Here is a 14,589-nt window from a genome sequence, read left to right as displayed (position 1 = left end):
AAAAGATATTCTACATATGTGTAATCATGCCTCGAGCACATGATTTTCCACTTTTTCAAGAAGCCTACAAAACATTCCCACATACTTAAATTTATGCTCAACATCACTAATTATTAGAGAAATTCAAATGAAAACTACAATGAGGTATCACCTCACACCTGTCAGAAAGGCCATCATCAAAAAACCCACAAACAAGAAATGCTGGAGAGGATATGGAGAAAAGGGAACCCTCTTACACTGTTGGTGGGAACGTATATTGGTACAGCCACTATGGAGAATAGTATGGAGGTTCCTTAAAAAAACTAAAATATAGAGCTACCATACGATCCAGCAATCCCACTCCTGGGCATATATCTGGAGAAAAGCATAAGTTGAAAAGATACATGCAGCCCAGTGTTCACTGCAGCACTATTTACAATAGCCAGGACAAGGAAACAACCTAAATGTCCATCAACAGAGGAATGGCTAAAGAAGATGTGGTACATATATACAATGGAATATTACTCAGCTATGAAAAAGAATGTAATAATGCCATTTGCAGCGACACGGATGGGCCTAGAGACTGCCATTCTGAGTGAAGTAAGTCAGACAGAGAAAGACAAATATCATATGATATTGCTTATATGTGGAATCTAAAAAATGGTACAAATGAATTTATGTATGAAACAGAAATTGAGTCACAGATGTAGAAAACAAACTTATGGTTACCAAGGGGGAAGCAGGGGTGGGATAAATTGGGAGATTGGGATTGACATATACACAGTACTATTGGGTTGGCCAAAAATTCGTTCGGGTTTTTCTGTAGCATCTTACGGAAAAACCCAAACGAACTTTTTGGTCAATCCAATATATATAAAACAGATAACTAATAAGGACCTACTGCATAGTACAGGGAGCTCTACTCAATACTCTGCAATGGCCTATATGGGAAAAGAATCTAAAAAAGAGTGGATACATGTATATTTATAACTGATTCATTCTGCTGTACAGCAGAAACAAACATTGTAATCCAATAAAAACAATTGCCTATTTTTTATTTGCCTATATTTTTTATGCACTTGGCATTCAACCTATGCCAAGTGCATAAAATGATTACAAATTTAGGTATCTCGTTTAGCAGTAGAACTTAAAAACGTGTCTTAAAAGAATGCATCATCATTCGTGGTGAGGAGAAATTGCAGTAGATCTCTAATGTGAACAATTAGAACTATATTCTAAGCCTGTTTTATACCACACTAGATACTGTACCAGTCATATTAACTAAACGTCTCTATTAGAATTAAAATTCATTTAATTCTACTAGAACCATGAGTTTTTATTAAATCCACTGAACACTGAAAATACAATCAGTACTCATCAAAATAACTGGTAGAACTTTTGCTTAAAAGTAAGTATGTAAGTATGGTATAGTTGGGGAGGTAAGTCCAACATTTTCTTACAGAGTTGCCCATGACTACCATTGGATTCACTTAAAGCAAGAGTTAAGTAGTCCATGCCCTCAAAATTTAGGTGATATATTCTTAAGCTATGTTGAGAACTTATTCACAATTTTTCTCTAATTTGTCACCACCTATAACAAAGCAAATAGACTATTGTGGAAATATGTCTGAGTTGGATGTAAAAAAATCCATGCAGTTATTAGAAAACTTATAGGAACATATGCTAAATTACATCAAATTCATAAGGAAAATAAAATAGAAACATATATCCACAGGATTCTCCATAGGAATAGAAAGAGGAGGAGATTATATATGTGTATGTATGTATATATGTATATATACATACACATATATATGGGGAGGAGAGAAACAGAGAGAGAGAGATAGAGATTTATTTCAAGAAGTTGGCTTACCCAATAATGAGCTAAGCAAGTTGAAATGTGTATGGCTGGCTCACAGGCTAGAAACTCAGACAGTTGACACCGTGGACTTGAGGCAGAATTTCTTCTTCCTCGAAGAAACCTCAGTTTTGCTAAGTTGCCACATAAATCTAACCATCTCAAGAACTAATCAATTAGTTTGTGACAACACAACTGTAGTTACGTGAAGAATATGGAATGAAACAGATTTTACATAATACTCTCCTACTAATGCTCAACATGGCCATTTCTTTAGAGTAGCTTTGTAACTCAGGGAGCAGAGCTATTGAAGATATCTGACCATGGTGGGAATCTGGGTCCCTCCATCTCTACAGTAATGAAGCTTAGTTTTCTGTGGGTCTACCAATCACTTAGTTTTCTTAGTTAATTAAAGAGACAGTATTGGTACAGAATGAAAATAACTGCACATTCTTGCTCTCTCCTTGAGTTTTATGGAAGATTTTCTAATGGGAGTGGTCGAGCAATCATATTCTGAGACATGGAATCTGCTATATAGTTGACTGACTTTATTACCACTTCCCCCTCCAGACTTTTACATTGATGTTTTCATGCATTTTGGTTCCAAATTTATTTCAAATTACAAAGTCTTTTTAAATACTGTTTTGTATGGACAATATTCATTTATATTTATCCATATTTTCCCCTTTCCACTGTTACTTGTTTTTTCTTGTATCTCCATGTTTACATCTTGAACTTTTCCATTTTGACTACAGAAATCAATTTTATGTTACTTTTATTGCAGGTTTGTGTAGTGAGAAACTTCCTCAGTATTTTTTCTTGTTTTACAATACATCTTCAAATTTATTTAAAGTTTTTTTCTGGGTATAGAACTCTAGTTTAGAGCTATTTTCTTTCAGCAGGTTAAAGATAGTACTCCATAGTCCTTGTCTTTGAATCAGTTTTGTTGAGAAGTCAGATCTCAGACTTATTACTCTTCTGAAATTAAAGTGTCTTCTTTCACTAACTACTTTAAAGGCTTCCTATTTGCCTTTGGTTTCATTTATGATATATTTTGTTATAATTTTCTTTATATATGTTCTGCTTGTGATTCATTTCAATATGTGGATTGATGTCTTGCATTAGCTTTGAAAAATTCTTGGCAAGTATTTCTTCAAATATTGCTTCATCTCCATTCCATTCTGTCTCTGGGACTCAAGGCAGACATATATTAGACGTTTCCAGTGCATCTCATGTATATTTTATGCTCTATTTTTCTATTAACATTCTTTGTTTCTCTGTTTCAATTTGACTGTTTTTATTCACCTATGTTCCATTTCACAATGATTAAGTTTTCTGCTCTGTCAAATGTATTGTGAAATCCATATGCTACATTTTCAATCAGGTATTTGATTTTCCACTTCTTAAACTTTCATTTAATGCTCTCTTATAGATTTCAATTCTCCAATGAATTTTTCCATAATTTCAAACACTTTTTTCTATTTTTTTGCATTTTCTGGAACATATCAGTTGTTACTTAACTTTTTTCTATTAATTCTAATGTCTGAATTACCTTTTGGTTTGCCTCTATTGTCTGTTGCCTTCTCTAGGTTATCAGTCTTACTGTCTTATATTTTAACATGTCTAATAATTTTTTACTTTATGTCAATAAATTTGTTAGAAAAAAATCATAGAGGCTCCAGATGATGCTGTATTCCAAGAGTAGGTATCCTTCTTCTGTTAGGTGATAGGACTGAATTAGAGAAGCTGTGTGGGGATGAAATAGTCTTTGGTGCCTTCAAATTATTTATTTTTAAAATTTATCCAGCTTTTTTCTAGTTGTTATCAGCAGAAGTACTGGCTTCCTATCACCTAATGTATCCTATTTGTATAGGAAGTCACAAGTGGCTATTTTAAATAAAGAATGAATAATTTTCCACAAGATGAGTGGAATGCTTGGAGTAGGAAATGAAAATTTAAGAAAATCCTAATCTAATTTTGATAATGTTCAAGATTCAATAACCCTGAATCAAAGCTAATATAAGAATAAAAATAAGATCATATACTAAAAAAAAATCTACATAGTTTAGGAAAGAGAGAAATATTTGTTTTTCCCTATGGTGGTACTCAACAAAAATTAACATTTACTTTCTTCTTTTAGCTCCATCATTCATTCAGTTGTTGTGACGATAAAATGTTATTTCAGATACATGTCATTCGTAATTGTAGATTATGTTCATTTAATTTTTATGTCATGATTCTTACAGGTGCTTTCATTATCATGGTGGTAATAATTATTAGTAAACACAAGTTTTCATAGTTTTACTGATAATTTCTTTCCCTTGTCTCTTTTTCTCTTGATTTCTTTAGAGAATAAAATAATTTATTGATAGATTATGTTTTGACTATATTTTTCAGGAGATTTTATGGATGTTTTATTTCTTCCACCCTTAGACATCTGATATTTTGTGTCTTTTGCACTTACACAAGGATTATAATACACCTGGTTAAAATTCTTCAGTTGAAGTACTTTTTTCTTAAACAATTATTACTAAATATTTTTATCACTTAGAACTAATGTTAAGCCCCCACATTATTCTATTATGAAAGTCTGTTTTTGTTTTCCCCTCATATGGCTTAGCCACATTACTTGTTCTCAAAATAAACTTAAAATACCAGGATATTTCTTGAGAGAGGTCAAATTCTATAGATATTGCTTGTTAATCAGTGAGACATTAGGGGAATTATCTTCTATCTCTTCTTTGATTATTGTCTATTCCATTATAACCTGTTCTCTAATTCTAGAATATTAATTTGTCAGTGTTCCTTCTTTATTCTGTTTTCCATTATTTATATTTTCTGTAACTGAGTCATTTTATACTTGGATAAAGGACAACAATCCTAATATTACGTGAAGTGATTGGATGTTATTATAATGATACATGTATATGTGAAAAAGACATTTATTTTACACATAAATATACTTAATAAAAACTGAACAACTCTGGTAAGATGCTTGGATCTGGGGACCATAGAAAGAAATAACACAGCGCAGTAGATAAAAGAACTGGCACTAGAATCAGTCAACCTATGAACATGTGGCACTCTTTAGAAGTTATCTGACCTCAGACAAGTTACTTAAGCTTTCTGTATCTCTGCTTATTCAACTATAAATGGAGATAATACAATTGTCTACCAAATGGATAAAAATACCTCAGGTTAATCCTTCTGGAATACATAGGAAGAAAAGTATACGTTCTCCCAATAAGAAACTGTGTATTTCTTATTGAATAATTCTTATTTACACTCTGTCATATTCATATTCTTATTGAATGATGTAATATTCTTTTGAATATTCTTATATCAGTACTACATATTGGAATACTTTGCTTGCTAGATTTATTTTTCCTGAATAAAATCCCCAATCAGATTACACTTACTATAGACTGTTGTTTTTTTTTTTGCAGTCTAAAAGTGGTGATACTCAAAGTATAAAGGAAACCTCCTCCTTATTTAATTGAATAAGAAATTTACATTAAGTTCCTTTATAATTAAATTTATTCAAGATAATTAAAAATAATTGCATAAGCCATAAAAATTATTAATAAAAATTAAAGATAACTCCAATATGTATTAGATGACATGAATAAAATAGTAGCAAACATTAGTAATCTTTCCCCTCATAGCATCCTTTTTTTTTAATGCTATACTTTTGTTATTGTTATTATGTCAAATATACTTTAAAAAAAGTCATTGCTGCCACTCATGAACATAAAGTAAATCAAACCCTGCTAATACTTCTGCTTTTCTTCTTCATCTTAAAAAGTTATTTCCTAGAAAATTTTTTCATAGAAAAGTTTAAACAGCATTCCTCATCTCAATTTGATGATTATTATCACTCTTAAAAAAAGCTTTTACATCAATAATAAGACAATATACAATAGCTATAACTATCAAAACTTTGGAGTTTCTCAAGTGTAAAACTCATCACGACATGGGAATAGAGATTTGGCTTTTGTTTTTTTTGAAGAATTGATCTAAACTCCACATACTTAGCTGGAATCCTGCAGTATTTTCTTTGGCTTTCATGTTTTAAAATGTGGCAGTATAGTTGTAAATGCAATATCTGATGGAAACTGTTGAGTGCCAAAGGGCCCACAATTTGAACTGACAAAGATCCCATTAAAGAGATCAAGAGTTAACATTTCATAATGTTTTCATAAAAGAAATTGACAGAGCGCTGACTCATCCAATTAGAAAACTGGCATAGAAATGAGCCAGGCAGAAAAGCTGGAAATGGACCTCAAATACTGGTCCTAGAGAAAAAGAAAGTTAATTAGATTACTTTACAGAAAGCAAAGACTTTAAATTACTGAGACAATGTCTTGAAAAATTTTAACTAGTGAGATCTATATTTTCCAAGTTGCAAATTTCTAAGGGAAAGAGAATAATGAACATAGTGGAGGTGAAGTCTAGAAAGTGGTAAGTAGGCAAAGGATTCTCTCTGATAGCTTTGTAGTTAGTAACTTTACTCTTCAGTGGAAAAGTTTGGGCAGTTGAAAGGCTAATGAAAGGCACATTTTATATCTCTTTTTCATTTTTAAAATCTTTTTCAATGTACCTCCTCTTTGAAAACAGTTTCCATTTTCCCTCATATTTTCTTCTTCAATATTCTACTCATTATGGTGTCTAAATAATCAGTTTAGAATGTTTCCAGGTTAAGCAAAAGACTTTATTTTAGAATTTGATCAAGGTTATAATACTGCTTTAAAATGTTAAATGGACTTGCATCAAATGCCAGCCAAATTACATAATTTACTGGGAAGTCACATCATACATAGAAAACAATGGTAATATTCTGTAATATAAAATAATGGTTTTATTGCACTGTAATTTTTTTCATATTTCCCAAAGAAGTTATGTAGAATTTGAGGTTAGATAATACATTTTATGCATGTAATAGCTTCTCAGATCTTTCTTGATTGCATATGTTTACTTTTATCTTTTTTTTGATAGCTCAATTCAGCTAGCTGCTATTTACATGGTTCCTTGCAGATAATTATTTTATTATAAAAACATTAATAAGAGTTATGAACTTTAATGAAAATTGTGATATTTATTATTAAATGGATAAATCATATTTTGATATAGTAAACATTTCCCTTATTTAAACCTTAATTGAAAGCAAAAGAAAATGACTTGTATGCAGAAAGGGTGATGGTGATTGAACAATTTATTTAGTATGCCAGTTTTTTCCTCATAATGTCATTTCCATCCTAGCTTTCATACTGCATCCCTGAATAATCCAAAATCTCAATATTTCTAAAGATTAGCAAAAAGAAATTACTTAATAAATTAGATGTCCCCAAAATTAACTGTTTCAAGATTTGAGTCTTTGAGATGTCACCTATTTTGAAACAAAGAAGAAATTCTAACATTTATAAATAACTTTTTCTCTTTAATTTTTATTTACAATTCTTTTGATTCCAGTGTTGAAGATGTAATGTCATAAAAATAGCTCATTCAGAAATGTTTCTAAGTCCTGGAAAGATCATATTCTGGATAGACATTATGTGTAACTGAGGTTAAAATTAAACTGCTTCTCCACAAACCCCTTGCAGGACATTTGGTCCTATCCAAAATGCCCATAAGATATTTGCTCCATGCCAAAATGCACTTGATATTTGATCCTGTCCAATACAATTTGTCCTGGATCAAATATGCTTGTGGACATTTTGGACAGGACCAAATTTCAAGGCCTTTTTGCATGGACCAAATGATTTATGGAAAAAATGTCTTATGGAACAATGTCTTATGGATGTTTTGGACAGAACAAAATGTCTGCTAACCCACAAACCTTGTCTCTGAAATTGTATCATGTTTCCTTTCAACTGTGTTTCTTAAAGGTAGTCTTTCTCTCATTTCTCTATTGCCGTATTTCATTTATTGTTTATATGGTCACTGACTGAAACTAAAATATAGATGCAATAAAACTTCATATTCCTGGGCTTCCCTGGTGGCGCAGTGGTTGGGAGTACGCCTGCCGATGCAGGGGACGCGGGTTCGTGCCCTGGTCCGGGAGGATCCCGCATGCCACGGAGCGGCTGGGCCCGTGAGCCATGGCCGCTGAGCCTGCGCGTCCGGAGCCTGTGCTCCGCAGCGGGAGGGGCCACAACACTGAGAGGCCCGCATAAAAAAAAAAAAAAAAAAAAATTAAAAAAAAAAAAAGCTTCATATTCCTCTTGTTCATTAATAATACTCTAATCCATGTTTTTTTTTAACATCTTTATTGGAGTATAATTGCTTTACGATGTTGTGTTAGTTTCTGCTGTATAACAAAGTGAATCAGCTATACATATACATATATTCCCATATCCCCTCCCTCTTGTGTCTTCCTCCTACCCTCCCTATACCACCCCTCTAGGTGGTCACAAAACACGGAGCTGATCTCCCTGGGCTATGGCGGCTGCTTCCCACTAGCTATCTATTTCACATTTGGTAGTGTATATATGTCAGTTTTATTTAAATTAATCCATGCTGATGAATATTTCTATTATAAAGATTTTGAGCTTTCAATTCAAAGCATACTATAGCTACTTCCTTTCAGCTATTTAGTTACATAACAAGAACTTTATGGAATATGCTGATTGTAAATTTCAGTGGGAAAACCACAGCTTTTATACACAGCAGGACAAATTACAGAATCCTTTAAAACTGTAACATTTAGCTTGAATCTTAAAGATGGAAAAATCTATAATGGTTTTGCTGATGCCTGCACAAAAACAAAATAATTCATTTAGTTGTTAAAACTTCATAGAATGTTACTCTTTAAAGTTTACCAAAGTCTTTTCCTACCTATATTTTGTGTTTACCTATTCTAAGCATAGAAGTAATAATCCTTTCACAATAGTTATCTTGATTTTATTCTTAGTCTAAAATGAATACTGATATGGAGAAATCACAAAATACTTTTCTGCATCAGTTTCCAATTTTTAAAAAGCTATTAAAATACTGTTTATTGTCTAATGAAAATGTTAAAGTTATCATTGCAATTAATAAAACTTTTGAAAATACAAAAAGGAAAGCAAATAATAATAACAATAGTAGTAGTTTCCACAACACAGGTAATATGATCAGTAATAGTTTGTGTTACACCACTTATTCATTCTTGCAATAATTCTAAATATAGTTAAGATTATATTGTAAATGTCATTTTTATCCTGCTTTTGCTTACTGAAGATTCTTCCTATCATTCTGTTTTTTTCTCTCATTCTGTATCAGAGGAGAATTACTGTGTTACTTATATATTTTTTACTTGCGATATAATGAACCATAATAAATTATCAGCCAAGTGGTAATAACAGGGGTTATAAAATTAGATTCCTGCAGTTTGAATATGAACTATATAATTTATTAGCTGTGCTACTTGAACAACTAATCTAACATCACTTAAAGTTTTTTATCTACTAAATATGCAAAATAGCACTACCCACTGTATGTCAGTGTTTTGAGGATTAAAGTAAGTAATTCATTCAAAATCTTTAGCACATAGGAAATGCTTAGTAAGTTCTAGCTTTCTCTCTTCCTCTTTCTAATTTTTCTCTCCTTTGTCAATTACTACTGCTGCTGCTATCACTATTCTCAGGTCAATTACTATTACAAGTAGCGATACTAATACTATCTTCTAATACTAGGTCTAATACTATATTCTACTGAGCAGAAAATGTCAGATTTTGCTTGGCATAACGACCTCCAAGTTCATACACGTTGCCAAAAATGGCAGAATTGTTTTCCTTTTTTTTGCCTTGCTGCACGGCATGCTGGATCTTAGTTCCCCAACCAGGGATCGAACCTGTGCCCCCGGCAGTGGAAGAATACTGTCCCACTGTGTGTCAAATTTTCTTTATCCATTTGTGCAGAAATGGACATTCAGGTTGCTTCTACGTCTTGGCTATTGTGAACAATGCTGCAATAAACATGGGGGTGTAGATATCTCGTTGATATCCTGGTTACCTTCCTTTGGATATATACCCAAAAATGGGATTGCTGGATCATATAGTTCTATTTTTAACTTTCTAAGGAACTTCTATACTGTTTTCCACAGTGTACAAGGGTTCCCTTTTCACTACATCCTCACCAACACTTGTAATCATTTGGTTTTTTTTATAATAACCATTCTATCTGGTGTGAGGTGATAGCTTATTGTAGTTTTGATTTGTCTTTACCTGATTATTAATGATGTTGAACATCTTTTCATATGCCTGCTGTCCATTTGTATGTCTCCTTTGAAGAAACGTCTGTTCAGTTATTTGCCCATTTTTTGGCTACTGAGTTGTAACAGTTTCTTATGTATTTTGGAATACATGATACCACTTATTTGTGAAATATAAAATAGTCAAACTCATAGAAGCAAGGGTAAAATGGTAGTTGCCAAGGCCTGGGAGGTGGAGGAAATGGGGAGTTATCAGTCAAAGGGTACAAAGTTTCAATTATCAAGATGAATAAGTTCTAGAGATTTGCTGTAGAGCATAATGACTCAGTTAACAATACTGTATTGTATACTTAAAATATGGTTAAGAGGATAGGTCTTATGTTAAGTATTCTTATCACAAAATTAATAATAAGATAATAAAAAGGGCAGGAGAAAACTTTGGGAGGTGATGAATATGTTAATGGCATAGATTGTGGTGATGATTTCACAGATGTATACTTCTCTCCAAACTCATCAAGTTGTATGCATAAAAAAGTACATAGCTTTTTGTATGTCAACCATACCTCTATAAAGTGGTTTTAAAAGGAAATAAATAAAAACCTCCATCAGAGAAAACAAAAAATAAAGCGTCAGATTTTGGAGTCAGACAAACATAGATAAAATCTTTAGCAGACTTTTATTAACTGTGTGGATTGAGAAAAGTATGTAATCTCTCTGCAATGCAGACTTCTCATTTCTAAACATGGGGATAATAATACAGCCACAACGCTGTCATTTTTTTATGCATGCCAATGTGGCTTGCAAAACTTCTGGCACACATTAGGCATCAGGTAAGTATTAGTTCCTGTTTCCTCTCCCAGTTTCCCCTCTGCAGTTCAATTATTGGAATCTAATTTTGTTCTAAATCTAATGATCATCAATATGTCCCATAATTTATATTCACCATTTAGTGAGGAAAAATATAAATTGCTGAAGGTCCAAATATCTAAAACAGTAAGAGAAGGAAAAGGAGGAAACATTGAAAATGTCACTGATGTTGTAAAATGATTTTCAACATTTCTATTCCTAAAAATCTGTTTTAATAGCTGGAACAGGGAAATTCAAAAGGTTAGAAGAATTTTAACTTAGTTTATTGCAATCTTGTCCATATTTTCTCTAAAGAAAATATGTTATCGATTTATGAGATAGAAATCTCTGATTATGTTCAGTTGCATAGGATTGACCTTTGTGTAGAGTTGCAATTAATACATTACTTTTATTTCAAAATAAATCCCTCAAGAGATGTTAGCTGTTAACTTGGAAAGTGAAATCCTTTTCCACTGGATTAAATATGTCTACATCAAGAGTTATAATAATATTTTAATATTGTAATACTAAGCTAGACCAGTTAATTGTGACCCTTTAACACTTAAAAACAACTTTTTATTTGAAGAATGCACTTTTTAAACAAATATGTTTACAATTACAATGAAGGTCTGGAAATAATGTAGGTATTTGCAGAAATCTGGAGGCAAAGGTTGCAAGAAAAACTTTAAACACCTGATCAAATAGAAGCCATTGGGTATGTTTGAAAAGTATCTCCTGCATAAGATCCGTATATAGAAATCTCCCTTCTGAAATGGTTTCATATTTGATCGCCACAAGACCAATGTTGTGACATTCTATATGTGCAAGTTAAGAAAAAAGGATCCAGAGATCACAAGCTCCCCAGTTCATGACAAAATTTTAAAAGGATAAATAATTTTCATGAAGTACTATCAACTATGGTTTTGTTTGAATGCCATTATACATTTTTCTATGCACTTAAATAGATGTTTAGACCATTAAATTTCCATTTCAAACATTTTGATGGGTAGATATTTTTACAGTATAAGCTCCTTATTTTCCTTCTGCAAAGCAATTAGATATAGGCTATTGCTGAATTACAATAAGTCTGACTAGTCCCTGTATTTTAGTACTTTATATGTCAGTGACATAAACCTAAGATATAGGTTTGAAATCTTGGCATGAGAAAACTAGTATCACCAGAAAAGAAAAACAGCTAATGGGGAAGTTATTTAGAATTGAAAAGACAAACAAAAGAGAGGGAAAATGATCTAATTAAGGTCTACGCTAACAAGTAAAAATGATGCATTTATTTTCCCCCATTGTCTGATGCAGTGTACATTGTTACCAAGAAATATTTGCTCATTTAAAATAGAAGCCCCAGTTGATTCTTGCAAATCGCATGAAAAACTCTCATGTGTAGGGTTGATGCTGTGTGGAGGGGGCTTTGGGATCCAACTCATTCTCTCTCTTTTTTTTTTTTTTTTTAAGTCCATCCTAGGGGTAGGCGGGGAGGCTGGAGAATGGTCGCTTCTCAAGACTTTAGTGTGTGCTGAGCTTTCTTTTTGATGCTGACAGGGGAGGATGGGCACTGGGATGGTGAGTGAGTCCCCTATATCAAACCCTTTGGCGAGCACGAGACTGAGTGCTTGAGTTTCGGTTTATTTTTTTATGAATGTCCAGATCTGTTTCCCCCTGCCCTCCCAGATTTGTGTGGCCAGTTAGAAATGTCTGGTTCTGGTCTGTGTTCATCTCTCCCTCATTTCTGGAGCAGGGGCTGAGACCCTGCCACATCTCCTGTGCTCTGCATCCATGCCTTGGACATTAAAGGTCGATTGATGCAAAAAATAAATTAAATAAATAAATAAACAAATAAAATAAAATAGAAGCCCCAAAGTGAGTGCTTGGAAGTTCAGTTAAGCATAATAGAACTAGTTATATAATGAGAAGATTAGTAAAAGCTTTGAGGGTTAGAATTTATTTTTTCATTTAGGAAGAGAATTTATTGTCCCAAGAGGCCATTTGGTGAATCAGTCACTTCCAAGACACCAGAAAATAACTTGAGAGCTCAAAGCAAACAGAGAAAGCTTGATCACCTACTTAATAAAATTGGTACCCTTTAAGAATTAATACATTACATATTTGTTTTTTCTGAGATCGTCATTTCCAGTTTCTGCTATTCATATTCCTGGTGCCCTTCATGTACAGGGATTCTCCACCGCAGCACTATCGATTTTTTGCGCTGGATAGTGTTTGTTTTAAAGGAGATGTCCTCTGCATTGTAGGATGCTTAAGAGCATTTCTAACCTTTACTCACCAGAAGCTAATACCACATTCTACCTCAATCATGACAGTCAAAAGTGACTCTGCATTTTACTGATCTTCCCCAGGGGGACAACATTGCCCCATATGAGAACTTTTTAATTCCTAGTGGGAACGTAAAGCATTGTTTATCTATTATTTTAGGATATTTAAGGGTTTTTTTTCCAGTTTTTGGCTATTGTGAGTAAAACTGTTTGGAACATCTGTTTACAAGTCTTTCTGTGGATGTTTTTATTTTTCTTGGGTAATGCCTAGTAAAATTACAGGGGGATAATTTGTCTGGGACATCAACTTTCCCCACTGGTTTCTGCTAAGTGTTCCTCATTCTTATGTGGTCTATGCAGTTCACTGCTAAATTATCTATTTTCAACCTCAGGATCTTTTTAAATTTGGTACTCTTTTTCAAATGCTTACAGGTCTCTCCTAAGAATGGGAGTCACTTTTGTTACGGCTGGCCCATGTTAGGCTGTGAAAAACGCTGGGTTTTTTCAGATCCTTTCATGACACACCTAGGAAATGGAATATTCCTGTTCCTCCTTTGGAATTTTGAGATATGAGAACTTTACTTGACTCACTAGGCCCACTCCATCTACATTTCTTTTCTGATACCTTACATTCTCCACCGGTTTTATCTGAAAGGAAAAAACAAAAACAAACACTCTAGGCTCACATCCAACAAACATGTGAAATCCTTCTGTTGCCCCACTACACCAGGTCCTTTTGTGGAGATAATTTCTGGACCCAGAGCTCAGATGTCTACAGTAGCTCTTCCCCCATCACTACCTCATTAACTTCCTCTCCTCACCAGGAAACAGAAGAACAGATATATCAATCTGTGCTCCAGGGATTAAGTCAGATCAAAAAGCCCCTGCTGTGACCACTGCTTCTTCTCACCCACCAACCCAAAGAGTGGACATTGGAAAGCTCTTCAGAGCCTCGTGTGTCCTCAACCTTGACAGCTAGAAGCAACAGCCAAGACTTACAGGAAAATTATCATATGCTGCTTTCCTCTTCCAAGACTTGCACAAATGCATCAAATTATCAGAAAAAAAATTATATCCAGAACGCTGGCTTCAAAGAGACTCTCTTTTCCAATTTCTTTAAATAAGAGGAAGGAGGACTATATTAGAATCAGTTCAAATACCCTCCTACTGAGGCCGATTTACTATTTAGCTAGTGAGGGGTAAAACCCTGGCACCTCTCTTATACAGATTTCAATGACTGCTGGAGTATTGGGGGATTGAAGAGTGTTCTAAGTGAAGTAGGAAAGTCAGGTGCAGACAAGAAGTATTACAGTATGAGCACTTATGGTAAAACGCTAAAAGACATCTCAGAAGAAAGAAGTGTGAATCTCTATAAAACATGTGGGAGAAAAAAAAAACACTTTTAGCCCTAATTTTGTATTAATGTTATT

Source organism: Orcinus orca, chromosome 11 (assembly GCF_937001465.1).
Source record: "Orcinus orca chromosome 11, mOrcOrc1.1, whole genome shotgun sequence".
Classification (NCBI taxonomy): domain Eukaryota; kingdom Metazoa; phylum Chordata; class Mammalia; order Artiodactyla; family Delphinidae; genus Orcinus; species Orcinus orca.
This window is presented reverse-complemented; position numbering follows the sequence as displayed.